Below are 8,303 nucleotides of genomic sequence, written 5' to 3'. Positions count from 1 at the left end.
TTTCTCTGAATATCTCACATTCATTGTTTTAAAGTCCAGAGAAGTGAGAGATGATTTGTCAAGACTGAAACAACAGAACAGTGATTGCTAAAAAATGAGTTCAAAGCTGGCCTCAGACACCTACTAATGGTATGACCCCTGGACAAGTTACTTAACCCTGTTTACCTCAGTGTCTTCATCTATAAAATAAGAAGGAAATGGCAAATCACTCCAAGAAATCCCCAAACTCTATCATGAACAATTATATATGAAAGACCTGAAAAACGATGATTACTAAAAAAAAAAAAAAAAACAAAACCAAGGAAAACTGAAAGAAAAAAAACTGAGCACACTTTTTCTTGCCCCACCCACCTAAAACTGCGCCATTCTCCATTCTTCAGATCATTAAAACATTTTAAAAAATTCATTTAAACCAGACTCATTTATATCCTCATTCTCCCTCCTTCTCCCTCTTCCTTTCCTATCCTTTCTTATTCTGTCTCTGTCTCTGTCTCTCTCTGTCTCTGTCTATCTGTCTGTCTCTGTCTCTGCCTATCTGTCTGTTTCTCTCTCTCTCTCTCTCTCTCTCTCTCTCTCTCTCTCTCTCTCCTTCTTCTTCTATCTCCTCCCTTTTCCCTCTCTTGCTTTTTTGGATAGTTCCAGAAACATGTCCATATATGGCCTACATGTCAAGGATCACAAATGATGTTGTAACATGAGGGCAATGCTGTGCCATTTAGCTACAGGATACTTTATGAAGAAAAGTTCAACAAATTAATGTTACCCGAGGGGAACTGAAAAATGGATAAAAGCTTCTGTAGGGTAATCTTCAGACAGGAAATCTGAGATTCATAACAACTTATATTTTGGCTTGTCATCACTGGTCATGCGGTGGTCCCGAAATAAACTCAGCTTGAAAGAGGAGTGTTTCAAAGCTGCGCTGTAATACATCAAGACACTCGGGGAAAGGAGAGAGATGAAAAAATTAGGGTTTTAGGTGGGGAGAGGAGAGGGAAAGAAAGGAATGAAAATCAGAAGATAAAATCAAGGAAGTCATTCTTTTTGGGGGCATTGTTCTCTTGTTTCAGAACCTAACAGGTATGTTTTCATCTTTCTTTTCTAGAACTTATAAAAAAAAATCTGTTTTGTTAGTTGCCAAAATCTGAGCTGCTGGTGGTAAAGGGTGGGTGGTGGGAATATTTGCTTCTTGCAAATCAGACTTGGTTATCTTTTTTTCCCCCAGGTTTCTCTTCTCTTCTCCCTCCTTCCCTCATATCTTTAGTCCTAATGTGTGGTGGATGATTTAAATCTAATTTGGGGAAAAGTGGACAGGAGATGAAATGTTAGATGTAGTTACATGAAAGCATTTGCTCAGTCTCTCACTTAAGTGTTCAGAATTAGGAATTAACTGTGATACTGCTACTGACTTATGTTCTTGCAGGTGTAGTACACAGAGGACTTTGAGGAAAGCATTTCTATTCATTGAACATTAAAGTGTGTTTATATAAATACTACCTATAGAGAGTCAGTGTGGCAATTAACAGCTAAAAGGTGGACTTTGGAGTTAGGAGGATTTGAATTCAAGACCTGTCACTGACACAAAGGGCTATGGTGACTCTGGCCAAAGACTTAACTTTTCACTGCCCTATCCAGCACTCCAGGAGTTGGTTATGTGCATTATTGTGTGTGTGTGTGTGTGTGTGTGTGTGTGTGTGTGTGTGTGTGTGTAGTTTCTACATTGGGAATTTTTCACATCGGTGCAACAACACATGCAAGGTGTAAGGTCTGACTTGGGTGGAAAATTCACTCTTAGACCTCAGCTAGATCCTCTACTCAGGTCCAATCATTTTACAGGTTGGAAAACTCTGAGGGCTGGAGTAGAAAAGTGACTTGCTTAAAGCTGTCAATAGCAAGTTAGTGTCAGAGCCTGGACTAGGTCTCAGGGATTTCTGATTTTTAGTCCTTTGCACTTTTTTGATATTGTTAAAAGTTGAGTAGATTTAAGTTTGCAATTAAATTTATAAGCACTTGAGTTATGGGGGAAATGACTACAGCTCTGTGTCCGTATAACGTTTCAAATCAGTGAATTGCTGCAGAATCACAACTTGACAGTATTATTAGATGTTGCAAATGTACTTTTAGAACAGTTGGATGAGTCTGGACAGCTGGGGCAAGTAAGAGTTGAACTATTTACTTGCAGGAGATGGAAGAGGGAGGGGGTCTCCACTGGAAACCTCATGCTTCTTTCTGGAGCTGTGACTATTTCGACTTGCATCATCTGTCCTTGCACCATAGGCACCCTTTTTGATTTTCTTCCTTGATAGGTACTTAGAAATGACTTCTTCAGAAGAGTATTGTTATTAAAATTCATAAACTGGGCCTGTATTTTAATATGAGATGAATCTGTTATTTGTTGCAAGAAATTTGTTTTTTCCTTTTTCTTTTTTTTATCAGTGGGGTAGAGGTGGTGGGGGTCAGAGGGGAGAGCAAATAGATTTCTGTTAATTAAAAAATACGTTTTAATTTTTAAAAGTGTGAGGAGTTAAGTCACCAGTAGAAAGCAGAAAAAAACTTTTTTCAACATGAAATGTGCTGAAAGTGACCAGATGCCAAAAGGCAGAAGCAGAGTGCCTATCCTTTGGGATTGGGAGTACATGTTGGAAAAAGACAATATATTGCGATGGTAAAAAAACAATTAAAATCAGAAAACCTGGGTTTGGATCACAAGGTTGATACTAACTATATGACCTTGGCCAAATCACCTCACTGGGTCAGTTTGCTCTTCTATTTAATGAGGTTGAACTAAATCAGGGATCTGTGAATCCATTTAAAAACATTTTGATAACTTTATTTCAATATAATCAGTTTCCTTTGTATAGTCTAGTGTACTTTGTTTTATGCATATAAAATATCCTGAGAAGGGGCCCAAAGCTAACACCAGACTGCCAGAGGGGTTCATCACACTGAAAAGGTTAAGAACGACAAGGCTGAGGAATTTCTAGGTCTTATCCAACTTTAAATCCTGTGGTCCTGTGAGCCAATGAAAATGCTTAACTTACTAGTTTCTATGTAGGGCTTCTAAATCTGGGTGCTGGAATATTTTAATGGCTGGAGATCAGAAGAGAATCACAGCTGCCAGGTCCTTCCCACACTTGTCTACTTCTAGGCAACCCTGTGACCCTTGTGCATAACCCACCTCCTGGACACAGAGTAAATTCCCTACGTGTGTCTCTTGGGTATACACTGCCAACACTGTGCTTGGATTGGGGGTCGGGTCAACAGTTGTTTGAGTGAATTCCTGGGAAGTAGAGGCATCTATACTAAAACTGGGAAAAAGCAACTTTATTTTTATCCTCATGACTTCCTGAGCTCATTGTCATAAGAGCAAATGCTTAACTTTATGGAAAGCCCAAGACCCCAAACAGGGTCAAATGGTCCACTGATGTCTTGTGCTTTCAATAGAGATTTTAGACCAATGCATGCTTATTGGCACTTGTCCTGAAAAGGCAATGCAGGATGTCAGCCAAAGAGGTATTAACTAGGATTTGAGTCCTACCCCCCAAGTCAGGGAGATGGAGCTGATGATTTCTTAGAGACCAGGATGAATGATGATGAATGGATCCTCAAGGTTTAGAAGAAATATTTTGGGACTGAATAGGATTTTGTTATCAATAACATTAAGAAAAACAAGTTTCCATTATGAAGTCAGGAAGATGTGAATTTGAATCCTGCCCCAGACACATACTGGCTGTTAACCTTTATTCTTCTTTCAACCTCGGTTTCTCTCATCTGTAAAATGCAAATTATAATTGATAATATATTGTTATTATATTAATATATTAATCTTAATGTGTGTAATACTATATTATGTATTATAAGGATTGATAATATTGTAAGATTTTGAGGATCAAATTAGAGAAATCATGCAAAGTACTATTTAAATATTAAGCATTGTTGGGGTGGCAGGGTGGTGCAGTAGATAGAGCACTGGCTCTGGAGTCAGGAGGACCTGAGTTCAAATCCGACCTCAGACACTTAATAATGACCTAGCCATGTGGCCTTGGGCAAGCCACTTAACCCCATTGCCTTGCAAAACCCCAAAACAAATAAATGAATGAATGAATGAATGAATGAATGAATGAATCACTACCATTTTCTAGTTGGATAATCATAACAATGCTGTGAGGTAGCAGAGTGAGGAGGAGAAAACTGTGGCTTTGGTGGGATCAATCAACTTGACTAAGATATCTAAATTACTTTTTCTATTTCTCTCTCTCTCTCTCTATATATATATATATATATATATATTTGAGATTTGTGTATATGGGATTTATCAGTTTTGTAGCACCAAGTTTTCTATAAATTAAATGTCCTTTTCTCATTCTTTTTCCTTTTCTTGCCACCTATTTTCTCCTTTTTCCTCTTTCTTCCTTCCTTGTACCTTCCTTTCTCCCTTTTTTTCTTCCTTCCTTTCCAACCACTAGGGCTTTATTTGTTTTTGTTTTGTTAGGGGCTCTACTCTCCTTTCTGTAATTCTCTTTATTCCTTTCTTCTTTTTTCTTACCCTCCCATCCCTTCATATTTCTCCCTTCCAAATATCCTTTCCTTATCATTCACTTCCCTTCAAATATCTTTTCTTAATGACTTAGCCTCTTTTATTGCTTCACACAGTTGATCTACCCACTCACCTACCATTTCCACATAGGTCCCAGTCAATCACTTATAAATTCTTGAGTCATTGCTTAATCTTTCCTCAGGTCCTTCCCTGTTTCAACAACAAACATTTAATTCTTGCCTACCATGCTATAGGTGCTAGGCTGCATAGTCTACTTAGGTAATATAACTGAAGCCACATAAATCATTGCAAAGTAATTTGAAGGGGGGAGAGCACTGAGAGGTGGGAAAAGTCTGGAAACACTTGCCATAGGACATGCAACTAGATATGAGTCGTGAAAAGAGCTAGTCATTCTAAGATGCAGAGATGAGGAGAGGAACTATCTGTCTGTGCTAAGGCATGAATTTAGGAGACAGTGCCATCTTGGCCCTGAGCATGTGAAGTAAGTAATGTGAGGTATGTCTGGAGAGGCAGGTGGGAGACAGCATGTGAAAGGCTTTAAAGGCCAAGTGGAGGAGTCTGTATTTTAGCAAGGCAACTAGGAATAACTGAGAATTCTTGAACAGTGGAGTAATATAGTCAGACCTGCACATTAGGAAGATTATTCTGATAGCTCTGTGGAGTCTAGAAGCATGGTGTCCAATCTGAAGGCTATTGTCACAGTCTTGATGATTGTCAAGTATGAAGAATGGTAAAAAGGCCAGTTTGTCTGGACCATAGAATTTGTAATAAGGCCGGAAAGGTAAATTGGAACCAGGTGGTGCCAAGTTTTAAATGAGGATAAGGGAACCCACTAAAGTTTATAGAGTAGGGGAGTGATATGGTTGGATGTTCACTTTAGGAAAATCATTTTGGCAGCTGGGTGGAGGATGGATGAGAAAGGAGAGAGACTAAAGGCAGGGAGATCAGCTACTGTAATAGTCCAAGCAAGAGGTAATGAAGGCAGTGGCTGTGTTAGTGTCAGTGGAAAGAAGGGGCCACATCACATGCAAAAGACATAGTGGAGGTGGAAATGGCAAAAATCTATCAATTGATTAATATGGTACTCTTGATAATATTAGGGAATGGCAAAAGAGAAATGAATTTTGGGGGGAAGATAATGAATTCTGTTTGAGGCATATTGAATTTGAGAAGCCTTTGAGATATCAGGGTGGCTAGGTGGCTCAGTGGATAGAATGATTTGCCTGGAATAAGGAAGACTTGAGTTCAAATCTTATTTCAGACTCTTATAAGCAATGTGACCTTAGAGCACATCACTTAATCCTGTTTGCCTCAGTTTTTCTCATCTGTAAAATAAAGATAATAATAACATATAGGTCCCAGGGTTGTTGTGAGGATCAAATGAGTTAATATTTGTAAAAGTGCCTTGTAAAAATATAAACTAGTTATTATTATATACATATTTAGATTTGGAAGTCATTAGCATAGAGATGATAATTAAGACCATAGGGGATTATTGAATTCGTCAAGAAAGTACCAAGAGGGGCAGCTAGGTGGCGCAGTAGATAGAGCATGGGCCCTGGAGTCAGAAGTACCTGAGTTCAAATGCGACCTCAGACACTTAATAATTACTTAGCTGTGTGGCCTTGGGCAAGCCACTTAACCCCATTGCCTTGCAAAACCCTTAAAAAAATGTACCAAGAGAGGAGACAGAAGATGATGGGTAGAACTTTTGGTGTACCTACAGATAGCGGCTATGACAATGAATAATGATGCACCAAAAGAGAACAAGAAGGAACCACTGGAAAAATAGAACCAAAACAGATTGGTGTCATAAAAACTCCAAAAGAAGAAATTCTAGGAAGATTACATGTCAAATGCTGCAGAGAGGTGAAGAATTTCTTCTTCAAGAAAAGGAAATTTAGATTTGATCATTTGAGATTATTGAAGAGAGTAGTTTCAGATGAGGGAGAAGGCTGGAACCCAGGCTGAGACAGGTTGAAAAATGAGTGAGAGAAGAGATGGAGGCAGTAAGTGTAGACTGCTTTTTTTTTTTTCAAAAAATTTGGAAGCAAAAGGGAGGAAAGATCTAATATCTTGAGGGGATAGTGGGATCTAGAGAGGATAAGGAAAGTTTTAGGGTTTGTAGTCAATAGGGAAAGAGCCACTGAAAAGGGAGAGCTAAGGATTAGATAGGAAGATTATAGAGAGATCAAACCATTAGAGGGTCATGTGCAAGTGTGTTTGTGAGTACTTATATGTTTGTATAATTAAATAGAGCTAGGGGAAGTCACAAAATTGTCCATTAGATAAGATTATCTAATCTCTACTGGGCCCTCACTAAAGTAAGAGGGTTTCTTTACTTCTCCATTATTAGTTTTCTTTCTCATTTCCTTGAAATGAAATGCCTTGTCAGAGAGTGGATTTTTACAGTCTGAATGATTTAGATTAGCTACTTGAGTTTATCAAATTTATTAGGAAACCCTTAGTTTTTACCTCTTTTTTAACCAATAGCCTATTTTACCAATAGCCAACCAATTAACCACTTATCTGTCTGTCCATCCATTCATTCATCCATCCATCATAATAAAAATAGTAATAATAAAAATAACAAAAACAAAAAGGATAATAATAGATAAGTGTTTACTATGCACCAGATATTGTGTTAAACATTATCTCATTTTATCCTCCCCCCAAATCCTGAGAAGTAGGTACTATTATTATTATCCTTATTTTATAGATGAGAAAACTGAGGCAAAATGATTTGCTTAGTATAATGCAAAGAATAATGGATTTGTGACTAGGAGACCTGGATTTGAATCCTAGTTATTAGACTTACTAGCTTTGTGATTATAAATAAGTTGCTTTACCTTTTTGAGCCTCAGTTACCCAGTCAACTAGGTGGCTCAGTGGAGACAGCACTAATCTTGGAGTCAGGAGGATGGGAGTTCAAATCCAGATGCAGATGCTTGAAACTAGTAGTGATCTTGGACAAGTCACTTACCCTGATTGCCTGGTATCCAGGGCCATCTCTGTTCATCCTGATTCAGATCTGGCCACTGGATCCATATGATTCTGGAGGAGAAAGTGAGACTGGGGACTTAGCACAGCCCCTACCTCACTCAAATCCAATTCATGTACTTGCATTGGTATCCTCCCTGATGCCATAGTCTTCTTTGAGAACAAAGGACAAATATCACCCAATCTCTAACATGGAGTTGACAATCTTTATACCATTTACCTCCCACAGTGATTCTAAAGCAAGTACTCTGTAAATCTTAAAGTGACTAAAGAAATGTGTTGTTATTATTGACTCATTCATTCTACAAATATTTATTAGACATTATGGAACCATAAAAGTTCTATTCCGATGCCTACTTGATAATGGTAGGGACATGACCCCGGGCTTTCACATGTTGTGCCAGCCCAGCTCAAGCTCTGACAGGTCTCTGTAGAAGAAAGCTTTGATTATGGTCCTGGGGACATACTATTTTTACTGTCCAAGGACCAGCTTAACTAAAGAAGGGCTCATCATACAATGGTTGGCCAGGAGATTTTCTCTCTGTTCTGGGAGCTACAAGATAATAAACAATACACATCACTGCCTTTGAGGGAGAGGAGGAGGAGGTATAAATATAATAAAAATTGAAATATTATAATTTCTTAAAGAGGAGTATAATGCATTATGCAATCTGGCAAAGTCAAAAGGGGTCCAATCCTACAATAGAGATTTGAGGATTCTGATGCTAATATTTAAGCCCATGATTGG

General features: G+C 38.3%; 1 protein-coding gene across 2 annotated transcripts in view; it reads left to right on the top strand.

Moving 5' to 3' along the window:
* The first annotated feature begins 697 nt into the window (after positions 1-697).
* Positions 698-8,303, top strand: part of ASB2 (ankyrin repeat and SOCS box containing 2) — a 74,754-nt gene continuing 67,148 nt past the window's right edge. The window contains exon 1 of one of the 2 annotated variants that reach the window (XM_074235475.1): positions 698-1,077. The gene's annotated coding sequence lies outside the window, so the exon portion shown is untranslated. The remainder of the gene's footprint in view (positions 1,078-8,303) is intronic. The other variant, XM_074235474.1, reaches the window with a different exon arrangement.

Source organism: Macrotis lagotis, chromosome 4 (genome assembly GCF_037893015.1).
Source record: "Macrotis lagotis isolate mMagLag1 chromosome 4, bilby.v1.9.chrom.fasta, whole genome shotgun sequence".
In the NCBI taxonomy this organism is placed as follows: Eukaryota; Metazoa; Chordata; class Mammalia; order Peramelemorphia; family Peramelidae; genus Macrotis; species Macrotis lagotis.
The sequence above is the reverse complement of the archived record's forward strand: the minus strand, read 5'-3'. Positions and strand labels throughout refer to the sequence as shown.